Source organism: Miscanthus floridulus, chromosome 4 (genome assembly GCF_019320115.1).
Source record: "Miscanthus floridulus cultivar M001 chromosome 4, ASM1932011v1, whole genome shotgun sequence".
Taxonomy (NCBI): Eukaryota; Viridiplantae; Streptophyta; class Magnoliopsida; order Poales; family Poaceae; genus Miscanthus; species Miscanthus floridulus.
The window spans coordinates 32,240,122-32,256,958 of record NC_089583.1 but is presented as its reverse complement, the minus strand read 5'-3'; positions in this window follow the sequence as shown (position 1 = coordinate 32,256,958).

Genomic DNA, 16,837 nt, shown 5'->3' with positions numbered 1-16,837 from the left:
TGCCACCGGTGCCCTAGACAGAAAAGACGAAGGTCACTGGAAGTGACCGAATGCTGGCCTCGGTTGGACCGGCGTGTCCGGTTAGGTGGAGCATGAAGATGCTGGTGTCGGTCTCTGACCGGATGCTGGGTCACTTAGTGACTGGACGCTGGAAGGGTGCGTCCAGTCCTACTGATGTGGCAGCGCACAGAAGAGTCACCGTGTGACCGGACGCTGGGTGAGTCCGGTCGAGCGTCATGAAAAGTTGTCTCTGGATGCTTACTGGAAACGACCGGACGCTGGGGCTCAGCGTCCGGTGACTTTGAGCTACTGCGTCCGGTCATCACTTGACCGTTAGGATTGGGCGATCAACATTTGAAGAGTGGGGACACGTGGCACACATCGCGTGACCAGACGCTGAGGTCCAGTGTCCAGTCAATATGACCAGAGTGTTCGGTCACCCCATGTTGTGCCCAGTGAAGGGGTACAATGACTCTATTTCATGGGGGCTTCTATTTAAGCCCCATGACCGGCTCAAGCTCACTCTCTTGGCCATTTGCATTGACATAGCAACCTTGTGAGCTTAGCCAAAGTCCTCCCACTTATCTCCATCATTGATTCATCATCTTTGTGAGATTGGGAGAGAATCCAAGTGCATTGCTTGAGTGTTTGCATCTAGAGGCACTTGTTGTTCGTGTTTCGCTGTGGGATTCGCTTGTTACTCTTGGTGGTTGCCACCACCTAGATGGCTTGGAGCAGCGAGGATCGTCGAGCGGAGGGTGGTGATTGTCTCTGGCTCCGATCGTGGTGATTGTGAGGGGTTCTTGACCTTTCCCCGGCAGAGAGCCAAAAGGTACTCTAGTGGATTGCTCGTGGCTTGTGTGATCCTCATCTTGTGTTGGTTGTGCGGCACCCTATTGAGGGTTTGGCGTGTGATGCCAATTAGTGCGTGAGCCTCCAAGTGAGTGAATCGCCACAACAAGGAGTAGCTTGCCGGCAAGCAAGTGAACCTCGGTAAAAAATCATTATGTTCATCATTTGATTTCGAGGTGATTGGTCTTCATTGTTATTCATTCTTGTGATTGATTAGCTCCTTCCTCGATACGGTGGTATAACCTTCTTGCTCACTCTCTTTACATTACCGCAAACTAGTTGTCAATCTCTTTAGTGTAGCTAGTTGTGAGAGCTTGTTAGTTTGGCTAGTGTGGCTCTTTAGTTAGCCTTTGAGAGCACACTAACTTAGTGTAGTGACATAGCAATTGTGTGGATAGATACTATTTAAACTAGAATTGTGGTAGGTGTCTTGCATTTTTAGTAGGCTAGCGCAACACTTGCTTCACCTCATAATTGTCTAACTGGTTTGTTAAGTGTTGTTGTAGAAATTTTAATAGGCTATTCACCCCCCTCTAGCCATTAGGACCTTTCAGCCAGGCATTTCGAGAGAAGTCACCGAGCATGCCTTGAAGATCAGGCAAGGTTCCAAGCCGGTGAAGCAGCACCTGCGTCGCTTGGAGCGGCTGGGTTCATCAAGGAAGTATACCACCCCGAGTGGTTAGCCAATCCCGTTCTTGTATGAAAGAAGAGTGGGAAATAGAGAATGTGTGTTGACTACACGGGTCTCAACAAAATGTGTCCAAAGGATCCGTTTCCTTTGCCATGCATAGACCAAGTAGTCGACTCAACCTTAGGGTGCGAAACCCTTTACTTCCTTGATGCGTACTTCAGGTACCATCAAATCATGATGAAAGAGTCCGACCAGCTCATGACATCTTTCATCATCCCATTCGGATCATTCTGCTATGTCACAATGTCGTTCGGTCTAAAGAGCGCTGGGGCTATGTACCAGCGTTGTATGCTCAAGTGTTTCGGGGGCCTCATCAGGTGAACCATTGAGGCCTATGTGGATGACATCGTGGTCAAGTCCAAATAGCCTGACTAGGTCGTAGCCGACCTAGAGCAAACCTTCGCAAAACTCCGAGCAAATGGCATCAAGTCCCAAGTGCTGGCTGATTTCGTTATAGAGTGGACCACGGTCCAAATACCACAAGTGGTCGTCAACCAAGAGTACTGGACGATGTACTTCAATGGATCGCTGATGAAGAAAGGCGCTAACGCGGGACTGGTCTTTGTTTCGCCCCTCAGGGTACGTATGAGGTACATGGTTTGCCTCCATTTCCCCTCCTCCAACAATGTGGCCGAGTATGAGGCACTCATCAATGGCCTATGCATCGCCATTGAGTTGGGTATCCGATGGCTTGACGTCCGAGGCGACTCCCAGCTGGTCATCGACCAAGCCTTGAAGGAATCAAGCTGCCACAATGCCAAGATGGCTGCGTATTGCCGAGAAGTCCACCAGCTAGAGGACAAGTTCGATGGTCTCGAGCTCAATCACATCCCGAGGCGTCTCAACGAGGTGGCCGATGCACTGGTGAAAGCGGTGTCCGACCGAGAGCCAGTGCCAATGGGCGTCTTCGCCAGCGATCAGCACAAGCCCTCGGTCCGCTATGAGGAGTCAGAACAAGCCAATCATGGGCCACCTGCCCTAGGCTCGAGGGCTAACCAACCAGCGGCTCCATCTGACCCTGAGGTCATGGAGCTTAGCGAGGATCCAGCGACATAGCCCAACCCTCTGGCCGACTAGAGGATGCCTTACCTCGACTACCTCCTCCATGAGGCACTGCCGACGGACAAAATGGAGGCTCGACGGCTCGCGCGTCGCGCCAAGTCCTTTGTCCTTATTGAGGGCAAACTCTACAAGCGAAGCCACATCGGGAACCTGCAGCGCTGCATCCCCATCAAATAGGGGAAGCGGCTGCTGAGTGATATCCATGGTGGGGTCTGCGGTCACCTTGTCGTGCCTAGAACACTAGCTGAAAACGCATTCTAATAAGGCTTCTACTGGCCGACCGCAGTAGCTGATGCCGAATAGATTGTGCGCACCTACGAAGGGTGTCAATACTACGCTCGATAGACCCACCTACCGACCCAAGCACTCCAGACAATCCCCATCACGTGGCCGTTCGCGGTCTATGGGCTCAATCTAGTCGAACCTCTCAAAAGGGCACCCGGGGGCCATACGCACTTACTTGTCACCGTAGACAAGTTTACAAAGTGGATAGAGGCTCGACCGATCTCCATGATCAAGTCCGAGCAAGCCGTGCTATTCTTCCTTGACATCGTCCATCGCTTTGGGGTCCCAAACTCCATCATCATCGACAACTGCACACAGTTCACCGTAAAGAAGTTCCCCTGATTCTATGATGAATACCACATCCACGTCGATTGGGCTGCCATGGCGCACCCCCGCACGAATGGGTAGGTCGAGCGTGCAAACGGCATGGTCCTATAAGGCCTCAAGCCTAGGATCCTCAACCGGTTGAACAAGTTTGGCGGACGATGGGTCACGGAGCTTCCTGCGGTGCTTTGGAGCCCGAGGACAACCCCTAGCTGGGCCACTGGCTACACACCATTCTTCATGGTCAATGGTTCCGAGGCTATCCTCCTGACCGACCTCGACTATAGAGCGCTAAGGGTCAGGGCGTATGACGAACAGGGAGCCGAGGCATCCCTCGATGATGCCATGGACCAGCTTGATGAAGCGCGTGACATCGCCCTCCTCCGCTCAGCCAAATACTAGCAAGCGTTGTGCCGGTACCATCGCCGTCGAGTGCGGGGTCGGGCCTTCAACGTCGGGGACCTGGTGCTCCACCTCGTCTAGAGCTATAAGAACCGCCACAAGCTCTCTTCACCGTGGGAGGGATTGTATGTCGTCGTGGAGGTGCTCCGACAAGGTGCCTACAAGCTTAGGACCATAGACGGTGTAGTCTTCATCAATGCCTGGAACATCGAGCAGCTATATCACTTTTACCCTTAATATACGCACGCTTTCTCTTATTAGTTTCGCTATCAACTCCCCAATCTTTAAGTGATGCCCGACCCCAGCAACGGCAAAGGGTCGGGCCTCACTCGGGGCTGATAAGAGCATATCTATCCGGTAGACATTCTCTACGCCTGACCCTTTCTCATGTTAAGTCCCAGAAGCAAGGTTTGCGGAAACGAACGCTGAGTAAAACTGGTTGGACTGCAAGAAACCTACGCCCCAGCGGCTACGGCGTTTTTGCTCACCAGCGTGATCAGAGTTTTTTCTGCACCCCGAACTTTTTTGCCTTAACTACGGAAAGAGTTGGTATGCGTCTAAGAGTATATCCACCTGGTGAACATTCTCTGTGCCCGACCCTCCCTCACATTGAGACCTAGAAGCTAGGGTTGTGGAAATAAACGCTGAGTAAAATTGGTTGGACTGCAAGAAACCTACGCCCCAGTGGCTACCGTGTTTTTGTTCACCAGCGTGATCAGAGTTTGTTCACCTGCACCCCAAGCTTTATGGCCTTAATGATGAAAGGGGTCAAAATGCACTAACTTTTTATACAAAAAGAGGAGAAGGGCTAAAAATCTGTTTAGCTATAATGAGATTTAGGAGCTTGTTCACTTGTTACAAGTTCACCGCCTGGCTTATCTACCTAACTAATTTCTTGGTTGGGATGATCTCATCCTCTATCTCCACAGGTAAGTCCTATGCCAGCGGGTCACACAAGTCGATCGGACGACTTGGCCGCTGCCGAGAGATGGGTAAGGAGCAGTAGGATGCCCCGTGCGGGTTATGCCGACTCCATCATGAACAACGGACCTAGATTCCACTCAGACATATCCGGTAAGAGCTCTTTGAACCCGTCACTCGAGCCATCAAGGTAAGTCCTATGCCAGCAGGTCACCCAAGTCGATCAGACAGCTCAGGCGACTGCCGAGAGACGGGTCATCTTTAAGTGACACCCAACCCCAGCAACAGCAAGGGGTCGGGCCTCACTCGGGGGTCGGCAAGAGTGTTTATTCAGTAGACATTCTCTATGCCTGACCCTTTCTGACACTAAAACCTAGAGGCAAGGCGTGCGGAAACAAACTCTGAGTAAATCTGGTCCGACATTGCCACTGGCGCCCTGTACAGAAAAGACAAGGTTTCACAAAGTGCACCGGATGCTGGTCACGCAGTGACCGAACGCTAGGGTCCTACATCAGGTCAGTGGCAGCAGTGAAGGCGTAGGTGTCGGTCTTTGACCGTATGCTGGGTCACTTCATGACCGGACGCTAGGTGAGTGCGTCCGGTCCCACTAATGTGGCGGCACAGAGAAGAGGAGAAAAGACCGGACACTAATGCTACATCCGATCATGACCGACCAGACACGTCCAGTCATGGTTGAGCAGCTCTGGGGCTTACTGGAAGTGACTGGATGCTAGAGTCTTGCGTCCAGTCATGATCAAACTGATGCGTCCGGTCGTGAATGGAACCTCTCTGGAAACGACCGGACTCGGTAGAGGTGCGTCCGGTCTTGGCACTGTGCTATGTCCGGTCATCACTTGACCATTGAGATCAAGCGACTGAGGTTGAATAGAGGCGACACGTGGTGTGCATCTGTTGACCGAATGCTGGCAGGGTGCATCCGGTCGATCTGACCGGAGCGTCTGATCACCCCGAGCTATGCCTAATGAAGGGGTACAACAGTTCTATTTTCTTGGGGGCTATAAATAGAACTTAGTCTCGGCCATGGCTAGGGCTGAGCACCTTGGAAGACTTTGTGTCCATGCTTGAGAGTGCTTGGGAGCCCTCCATCTCACATATGCTTGATAGTGATCATTCGATTATGTGAGAGAGCGATTCTAGTGCGATTGCATCATGAGGTTGCATCGAGTGACACTGGGTGATCGAGTTGCAAGCCGGTGGTGCTTGTTACTCTTGGAGGTTGCCACCTCCTAGACGGCTTGGTGGTGGTCTCTGTCAAAGCCCACAAGAAGCTTGTGTGGTGCTTCAGAGAAGAGCTTTGTGAAGGGCATTGTGCTCGCCCTACGGGAGCTACGAAGAGCAACTCTAGTAAAGTGAGACGCGAAGGGCGACAAGTGGTCCAGTTGGGTCAAGTGCTAGACCTTGTGGTAAGCACTCCATCTGGGAGAGTGTAACTTGCGGGTCACCACTAGCAAGAGGACCCACGGCAACCTTGGAGCTTGTCTCAACGGGGACTAGCGTATTGGCAAGCACGTGAACCTCGGAAAAAAAATCATCGTGTCATCCTTGTATTCCCGTTGGTTTTGCATCCTCGTTACACAAGCTTGTAATTACTTTCATATACATTGTGCTTGTGTAGTTGCTCTTGTAATTAGTTAGTTTGTGTAGCTCACTAGTTACCTTCTAGCTTGTGTAGCATAGAAGTAGCTCCCTTGCGTGGCTAATTTGGTTTGTGTAACCTTGTTAGTCACATTGCTTAGTTTGTGTAGCTAAGTATTTGCGCTCTCTAATTTGGCATTGGTTGCCTTGTTATTGAGCATTGCTAGTGAGCTTAGGTGGCTTTGTGCTTTTGTTTACTAGCATGTGTAGGAGCTCCCTCATTGCTTAAAGTACTAGTGGCATAGGTTTGTCTGACCTTGCTTCTAAAATTGGTTAGGTGAGCTCTAGCTAGCCCAGCACCTTAGTTGCTTAATTAGAATCTTTGCAAGGTGCTAGAGAACATAGATAGAGGGGTGTAGTCTTGGCTAGACCGATTGTTTTAATTCCGCAGTTGTTTCGGTTAGCCAACGCAATTAGAATTTAGAAATGACTATTCACCCCCCCTCTAGTCGCCATCTCGACCTTTCAATCTGCCAGGAGGCAGGTTAAGGAGTAGTGGAATGCCACATGAGCGCTATGTCAACCCCGTCACGAACGATGGACCCGGATTCCACTCGGACATACCCATTAGCGAGCTCACCGAGCGCGTCACTCAAGCCATCAAGACTAGTGACGTTAGCTCAACCCCTCCGGTTGCGGAAACCGCGGACGGGGTGACGATCACAAAGATGAGCCAACCCTCGACCGAACCCCCGCTATGCGTGGGGGCTCAAGGAAAGTTGGACTCACAAGGAGACTGAATGCGCGGTCGTAGAACGATGGCTCATATACTATGGAGGGGGTACGAGCGAAAACTAAGGATAATGTTTCTAAAATAAGAGACGCTTTCTCCTACTAGTTGCGCTATCCTCTCCTCGATCTTTAGTGACACCCGACCCCTACAACGACAAGGGGTTGGGCCTCACTCGGGAGCTGATAAGGGTATATATATACCCTTTTTGAAACAGTCACCATGCCTAACCTTTTCTCACGATTAAAACCTAGAGTTTGCGGAAACGAACACCGAGCAAAATCAGTCGGGCTACAAGAAACCTACGCCCCAGCGGCTATGGCGCTCTTGCTTACCAGCATGACCAAAGTTTTCTCACCCGCACCTTGAACTCTATGGTCTTAACAATAGGAAGGGTTGGAACGCATTAAAACCTTTTTACACATAAAAAGCAAGAAAGAACATATTTATTCAAACAAAAGAAAATAACAAGCTTGTTTGAACAAAATAGAAGGGTCGGAACTTGTCCGCTTATTACAAGAATGACCACGCAACCTATCTAACTAACTAGCCCCTCTAGGGGAGAACAATGTTTTCTATCCTGTCCGCTAGGTCTTGCAAAAGGGGAGCCACCACCATTTCCATCTCCTCCAGCTCGTGGACTTCATAGCCAGGTGCGTAGCCATGGCGCATTGCCTCCAGATCGATGCTGTCCCCATAATGAGAGCGAGCAATCGCGAAAGACTAATTGACCCCGGTGCGAAGGGCATTCCTCTTGAGCTGGCGCACCTGAGCCGTGATCTCGATGGCACGAGCCGCGAGCGAGCTGGTCCCCTCTGATCGCACCACCTAAAGGTCATCGTAGACCACTCTGAGGGCGGCGCTCAGGATACTGAGCTCATCACTCTCTGCCTGAAGATTTTTCCTCACCTCGGCGAGATCCACGGTTAGTCTGGCAGAAACGCTCTCAGCCTCTAGCTTTCGAGTCGTCACGCTTTCGAGCTCGGCCTAGTGGGAGCCGACCTTCTATTACGCGTCGTGGTGCTCTTAGCAGGCCTAGTGACGCTCTCAGATAGCCTAGTCACGCTCCTCGCGAACCGCACCACATTCTGAGCGGAGCCTCTCCGTGATTTGGATCAGTTCATCCCGCTCCTTGTACAGCCGAGTGACCACTGTGGCATCTAGGCTTGCCCTCTTCTCTAGGGCCACGAGCCTCTCCTCAGCCCCTAGCTTTAGATCCCTTTCCTTCTCAACCTCGCCCAGAAGGTCAAGGATCCGCTGGCGGGTCTCGGTGTCCCTCTGGAGCCACTCATCCCGCTCCTTCCTGACCCTGGTGTCTTCTTCGTCATCCTTCTGTGACCTCACTGATAGGGCCTCAAATGCCTTCTCGGCCTCGTCAGCATCCCGATAGGCCTCGGCCACCTATGACTGAAGATTGGTCGCCTCCTCGGTGAGGGGAGTCAGCTCAGCCACCCTCTGTTGGGTGGCAACAAGCTGAGCTATCACCTTCCCACGTAGGCGCACCTCCTAGACAAGGCGGTCCTAGGTTTCCTTCTATTGACGAAGGAACCAAGATTTCCCCAGGCTAGGAGCTATGAGGGACTGTAGAAAAATGACGGTCAGAATACAAAAAGTATATAGAGGAAGAAAAGGGCAAGAAGTTAGATCAAGCAAATACCCAACCGGAGGGAATGACAATGTCATGCAAAGCACCCATGGCGTGGTCCAGGTCCTCGAGCACGGACATGATTCCTACGTCGAGGCTCTCCCACTCCATGCTCTCCGCGGCGTCGTCCAGGGTAAAAAGCGTCGATGCCGGATCCTGCGGATCCGCCCACTAGAGCAGGGACTCACCCCGCGTGGACGAACCGCCGTCCACCGACGTTAGGGCTAGGGATGACTCCCCGTTGGCTCCAAGCGCCACCGACCCCTCTCACCGTGACATCCCCATCGGGACACCCCCTCCAGCGATGGACGGGGTCAGCGGTGCGGACGCCAACCTCTCTCCCAGCACCACGACTCCTAGGGACACCTCAGTTGCGTCCCCCTTCGTTCGGCCCTCGCCAGGCGCCGTCGCTTGGGCCACCGATGGGACGGGTTGTGCCGGTGCCTTAGGCACCGCTATGGTCGTGCCTGGTGGTGACCCATCTATCACGGCCACCACCACCTCCACCTACGTTGGTGGGGTCACGACCGGCTATGTCACACCCATCACGGTCGACGCCACGAGCGTGGTCGGTAGCTCCGTTTGCCCCACCATCAGCAGCGGTATTGCAGCCATCACCGGCTGCTCTGTGACCTCCGAAGGCGCCCCTTGAGCCCTGCATCCGCCCATCCACTGAGGGCATGGGCGTCACTATGGGCGGCGTCCGACCGGCCGACGACGTGGTCACACTGGCGCCGCTCTCGCCCAAAACAGGTGCAACACCAGTCGATGGCTGCTACCTCGATTGGAGGGCAATGCTCTTGTTTGGCGCCAGCACCAAAGGATTTGGCTGCCTGTCGATGCTGGAAGGGATGAAAAGCATAAGTCGGGATGAAATCCAACCAAAACAGTAAAGAAATAGAGGAACTGGTAATTCACCTCGGTGCCGTTGAGCGACAGATGCGTTTGGGGGGTGAACCCCATGACCCTCGCTCTGCCTCGTCGAAACGAGGCTGTTTCGAGCCCACCCCCTACTCCTGGACCACGGGGCTCGCTCCCCTTGGCTCTTGAGGCGCGACGGCGGAGCCGTCGGCCTTTGTTGGCTCCTAGGGCAGGCCGATGGTATGTCCCGCCTCCATAAATTCCTAGGGGCCTTATCGGAACGTCCCGCCTCTGCCGGCTCCCCTGACGTGCCCTCCCCTCCATGGAACGGGAAGGGTCCCAATGCCGGCAAGGATGAACCGACGCCTGTCAGCACATCCTCATTCTCCAGGTTGTCACACTCGATATCGTTGGCTACCGATTCTTCCTCCTCCATCATCTCGTTGTCGTCACCACCGCCATCGTCATCAGCATCATTGGTGTCCTCCCCCCATTCCCGGCCTATAGCTTCCACTGCTTCTTCCTCTTCTTCTCCTCCTTCATCTTCCTCAGCCGCTCGCCCTCGGTGCGATTCGCTGTCCTCATGGCCGAATCCCTCGGCAACGGCACCGGGTGATCTATGAGGATGAGGTCCCTCGGCTGGTCCCACCCCTCTCAAAGTTAGTATCAAGGGGTCGGGAAATCAATTGAAGAGAAGGCAAGAGAAAGGGAAACTTACAAAGACGACATAGCCTAGCTCCGACCACATCAGAGGATGCCCTGACACCGGGTAAATGAAGTCAAGGGTGGCACCCGCGTCGTCCTACAAGGGCTCCATCACCTCCTTGATGCGTTGCATGATCTCGGAGTTGGGGAGCGTCCCCTTAGTGAGCGTCGTTCCATCCAATGACGCCTTGGGCGCCATCGCATATAGCGGGAGCGCGCGCGTCATCAACGGCACCACCCTCCTTGCGTGGTAAGCCCCAATGACACCCGACCCCTTCAGGTCGTTCTCCTTCAAGATGTGGATGGCAGCAATGTGGTCTCGGATCTTCTTCTTGTCCTTCTCTGGGATGCCCTACTTCATCCACTGCTCTGGGGCCTCTTCGATCAGGCGCTCGGTGAACTCTGGCAGAGGGGCGATAGCGTCGTTCTTGAGGTAGAACCACTGCGAGTGTCACCCCTTGTTGGACGTCGAGAGCCGCATGGACGGGTACTCGCCGACTCGATTGTTCCGAAGTTGGATGCCGGCGCACCCCATCGGCATGTGCAGCTCCTACCTGTCGCTTTTCTCCCTCTTCTTCTAGAGGTTGATGGTGAAGAAATGCCTCCACAAGTCAAAATGGGGGCTGATCCCCAGGAATCCCTCGCACAACACGACGAACGCTGGCATGTGCTGGATCCCGCTGGGATTGAGATGCTGTAGCTCAATCTGGTAGTAGTACAGCAACCCCTGAAGGAATTTGTGGACGGGGTCGAGAGCCCACGCTTGTGGAAGTGGGCGAACGACACCACGTAGCCGTCGGGCGGTGACGGTAGATCCTCATTGCCGGGCAGCAACCACTCCTCGGTCGAGGTTCGCATGCGAAGAAGACCGCGATGGATGAGGCCCTCCATGCGCTGGAAGGTGATGTCAGAACGGCACCATGGATCAATTGGAGGTGGGGGCGGATGGATGCGAGCTCAACGACTGTGGAGATGCGGAGGCAAGAAACCTAAGCGATGGTGGCGGCGTGGCGGTGGAGGCAAGGATGCAGGCGTGCGTATGTAACCCGGAGGGCTAACCCTTTGGTTTTATAGGGGCGACGGGTGCGAGGAAACCAATCGCCTGCCTAGATCTCCACGCCTGCTACGACTTGTCACCACGTCTCACTATGGGCGTGCGCACGCAACCTATGGCCGTCCCCTCGGAAAACTCGCCGGATGTTTCGCCTCTCCGAACGGGCCACGACCCGTCACAGGTAGAGGGATACGGAGCTGAAAATGCTCCTACGGCCCATTTAGGCCCAGGAGTTCGAAGGTTGTTGGCCCACCGATGGGTTCGACAACCGCTCCAGGCATCCTTAGAGTAAGGGGTGGAAAGGGATGGGACCGCTAGCGGCTAGAACCCGGGCGCACGAGCGCCGCGGGCATCTCGGCCCATGTTCGAGTCTCGGGCAGATATGATCCATGATTTTTCCTCGAAGAAAGGCAGAGAACCCTCGGGACTGGTCGAACGGACCCAAGAACTATATGGATTGACCGCTGAGAATCTAGAGTCGGTCACAAGCTATAATTACTTGATTGGTCTTAAATTTTGCTTATAGCACAAATTAGGGCCCAAAATTATATTTGGTGGTTTGTTGGGCTCGTCGATGAATCACGGCTCAGCCCTTTGGGCTGAGGTGCACTAGAAACACCGGCGCGGCTTGGAGTGTACCAACCCGTCTTCCATACATTGTAGCCTAGAGAATCAATCTCATTTTAGTTGTCTGTTGTGCTTTCATTCTTTAGCTCAGCAATGTACCTTATAATGGCAAATTTACAAAAAAATAATAATAATATGATTACAGATGGATAACTACAAACCAAGCAAAAATTGTTTAACAGATGGCATGGAGGAGAGATAAGTTCAGCTGTTATGGCATTCTAGAATTGTAGGACTAACTTGTGCTCTATTATTTGAGTAAACTATGAAACATTAGGACAAAATGGCATATGTACTTTCAAACAGATAAGAGCGCAGTAGCAGCAAAAGAGGAGCCTCTGATTTCTATGCTGATAACTTCAGCTAACAGATCCCATTTTCTGCTTCTTTTCGGGTGATAACACATGAGAATGCAGTTTATATAAGAATGAAGGCATCTGTGTGGGGTTCTCTACTTATTGGAGTCGTCTTTTTTTTTTGTTGTCAACAAACATGCACATATTTCAACAGCGTCTAGCTGTTAGAATTGTTACATGGTCTTTCAGTACATTATGCAGTGCTTCCAGTATTGGTGGGCACTGTATGACATGATCTCTGTTGGAACATGACAATGATAGACTTGTAGGGTGGGGTTGAGAGTGTACAAAAGCCTGTTTGGCTAATGTATGAGCAATGTGATTTTGGGTCCTCCTAATCTTGTAGATTCTTGTGTTCAGTTGCCTTGTTGAGTTGATGAGTATTTGGGTGAGGTGCTTGATTCTACAATCAGGCGGTGTGGACTGATCACCTGAATTTAAGAAGATGACAAGTTCCTGGTTGTCTGATACGAAGGTGATGTTGTGTATCTGCAGTCTTTCGGTGACAGTAGCGGCAAGCACCAGGGCAGCTGCCTCTGCCATGACCACCGAGACAGAGTTTGTAACTGCAGCCTTGATGTAGATGTTTTGAGGTGGATGCATTCCTGTATTGATAATATAGATTCCCAGTCCAGCTTTCTTCGGATATACCGAGTCCTGGTCTGGCACCGTGGATGCATCGGTGTAGCATCTGGAGCCTGGGAGCAGTGCTGGGAGTTGTACAATGTGTGTATTTGATGCTGTTCCATTGTTGCAGTTCACCCAATCGTGGATTGCAGCCTGGGTATTCTGTCCTGCAATTGTATGATTCATACCTGAGAACTGAATGTGAGCGGCTTGTTGATTCCGCATCAGTGTCGGAGCTGCAGCACTTGCGGTGTTCAGCTTCACTGCCTTCCTCCGTTTGGTTGCTGTGCGCCTGGTGGTGGATTGCCTCCTGCATGTGTAGGATTCATATCTGGTCTGATTTCGTGCACCGGTGTGGGTGGTGTTTGTGGAAGGGCTTGGTTCCTGTACGCCTGGTTCTATGTTTCAGCAGCTGTCACCTTCATTTCCTTCCGCTGGTCGTGCAGTATAGTTCTGGTCGTCACCTGTATAGTTGATTAAATTTGCCACCGAGATGTTTGCAGCCACCTCATGGTGTACCTGCGAAGGAGTCCAATTTTCTCTACAAACCTTTTGTCGCTTCTAGCTTTCCATATGTACCAGAGAGTTGTTAGTTTTTTTTTTTTTTTTTGCAATAAATCTTCTGGAACAGAATCAGATATCAGAGTAGACATAATTCTTTGCACCCCATCATCTTCATTTGTCTGAATGTTGGTGCGAAGAGCTAGGTTAGCAGAAAACCATACCGCACGGGCGAATTCGGAGTGGAAGAATTAGTGAGCATCATTCTCAGTTGTCCCACAGGTGCTGCAATGTTTGTCGATGTGAGTTGAGTATCTTGCAGCTTTCTCTTGTTGCAAGGGCTCTTCTAATAAGCCGCCGGACAAATGTTTTGATGAGTGGCGGTAGATTTCTTTGTCTCCACATTTTTTGAAGGATTTGATTTGCTTGTGGACTGATGCTTCGAGAACCTTGCGGTGGTAGAGTAACCTGCAACTGGAAACTTAAGTGTTTATAGATATTTCTAGCTGTGCAATCACCTTTTTTTGCCGGAATCCACCTAAGAATGTCTTGTTGTTGACTCTGCAGAGTTTGTACCTGGGAAATAATCTGCACAGCATGTTTCGTAAAAAATGTTTGATAGTAATTCAATGTTCCAAGTATGAGTGTTAGACATCCATAAATCTGAGATAGTATTGGGCAAAGGAGATTGGGAAACCGGAATGAGAAGGTGGTCATGAATAGATGGCCAAATATTGCACCAAGGCGAACTGTTTCCTACATGAACCTGGTATACCGTGTACTGAATGAGCTCCTTTTTGACTTGCATGATTGAAGACCAGAACATAGAACGAGGGCCAGTAGTAGTAGCCGTCCAAAAAGCGGAGTTGGGGAAATATTTTGCTTTCAGAATGCTAGTCAGGAAGCTATTTTTGTTAGTAACTATGTTTCAAGCTGCCTGAGTGACGAGGCTTTTGTTGACAGTGTAGAGATCTCTGATTCCCAGTCCTCCATTTTCTTTACGCTGGTAGATGTCCTCCCAAGAACGAAAAACAATAGGATTAGTGGTGTTGTTTCCTGGACTCCAGCCCACCAGAACCGGCGAATAACTCTCCAGAAAAGGGCAGTTGACGTGTAATAAACAGGAATGGAAGCAAGGACAGATTTAATGTAAGTGAGACGGCCTGCATGTTGAGTTTCTTAGCTTTGATAGTAGTAAGCTTGGCACGAAACTTGTTTATGATGAATTCATAGGATTTGTTCCTGTCTCCGTGACTGAAGATTATAGGGTGGCCTAGCTGCATAGTGTTGGGCTCAGTCTTGGTGAACATGATAGTTGATTCTTGATAATTTGGAACTTGGTGAACATGATAGCTGATTCTTGGAAATTTGGAACTTGGCCAGAGAGATTGGAGAACTCTTCGAATATGTGGTGGATGGTCATGGCTTCATCAATATAGTCTTTGCCACAGAGAATCAAGTCGTCTGCAAACAGAAGGGAGTGGATTGGGGGGCAGCCTGACCTGGAGTAACCCCAGAGAGATTGGAATGCTGCAGTTCAAACCGAAGACGATGGGTAAGTTTATTGATGGCAATAACAAAAAGGCACAGAGACAAAGGGCAACCCCGCCTAATTCCTCACTGAGATCAAAAGGATTCAATGGGCTCACCATTAACGAGAGCAGAGAAAGTGGGCGTTGAAATGCATGCATAGATAAGGCGAATGAAATTCCCATGATACCCTTGACCACGAAGCGCAACCGCAACAAAATCCCATTCCAGATGGTCAAAAGCCCTAGCCAGGTCCAACTTCAAAAGGAAAGCCTTCTGATTCCAAGATTTTAAGTTGATGAAGGGGTGAATGATTTCTTGTGTGATAATGATGTTGGCTGAGATATGTCTATTTTTAATGAACGCTGCCTGAGCTAGATTGATTGAGTGAGGAAGGTGGCGCTTGAGTCTGTCAACCAAAGATTTGAAAATGATTTGGTAAATCACATTATAAAGGCTAATAGGTCAAGTCCTGGGGAACAAGAGGCTTATCTTTTTTAGTAATAAGAGTAATAAAAGTGTGGTTTATATCTTCTAGAAAATAAGCATATTTGTAGAAGTGTGTTACCAGGTTGTGCACATCTTCAGCCACGTCCACGCCGCCTTGTAAAATGTAGCATTGGGACCGTCAGGTCCAGGTGCTGCATTCTTGCTCATGTGTTTTGATAATAGTGTGTATTTTCTTCATATTCGGAATATAATTAGTAGGGGTCAGTTGCTGGGTCGGGAATGTCTGTCGCGGAATCTTCGTTCTGTGCAGTAATGCTATGAGCTGCATAATTGTAAATTCAGGCTTGCTAGGGCGCCGGACGCTGCCGCGCGCTGCTATATCTCGATGGAGGAGGCTATCCCATGCTGGAAACGGAAGTAGCTGAGAAGACAGCATGTGGTGACGGACGCACTCAGCTCAAGTAATAATGTGCATGGAAGAACGATCTCTCTAGCTCAGGCGGCAACTAATCTTCGTTGGAATTTACATTACCGAACCTGCTAAACTGCTAGCACACATGCTATGTCGCAAGTATTGGATTTTGATTGAGCTTGGCCAATTAAAATCAAATAAACTTAAGACTCATACTTCTTCTTAAGATGGAATGCCCGGGGCTGTCTAACCACCGCGAATCGAGTTTTTTTTTTATAAAAGAATGAACCTCCTTTGCACGTGGCACGCTCTTCGGCTCTCTTAACTTTACAACAGGTGTACATACTGGTAGCAACATCTTTAATGGCTCATTCTTTTGTTAAAACGCTCCTCCATCGAGATATAGCAGGCCCGCTTCAAAAAGGTAAAAACAAAATGCACAGAAAGATCAAAAAAAGGCTTTGCTATCGCCCGGACGTCAGGATGGACGGCTGTCCGGATGCCCGCACATGCAGTCCACTTACATGCGCCGTTTCAAGCGCCCACGTGGGCCTACGCCACCCTGAACATCACCAGCATCAAGAAAAAAGAAGGAAGGGGGCGGCGGATGCTAGCTGGCATCGGGAGGAGGAGACACCGAGGTAAGGCAGCAGAAAACCTAGGAGAAAGATGCAAATTCAATATACTTTTGAAATATCCAGATACAACACTTGCATACATAGGTCTAAAGGCATCTAAAACACTTGCAAAAACACACCTAAAAAATAATTGAAAACCATATAAAACATACACAACATCCAGATAAAACACTTGCAACATATGTATGAAACATATGCAACATTTAAATAAACATACTTGCAACATACGTGTGAAAAAACAGCTAAAACATTGGGAACAAAAGCTTGCAACATATGTGTACAACCATTGCAACATTCCGATCTATTTTTGCAACATCCACATAAAACACTTGCAATATCCAGATGAAACATCTGAAACACTTGAAACATACTCTTGGTCTCTCGCAACATGTGTTTTCAGTGCGCAATGTCACCTTGCTGCTTGGACGAATCACGGAGCTTGACACCGGCGCAGAGGTCGGCGACGGCGCATGGAGCTCACCGGTGCGCGCCCTAGGCGAGGACCTGC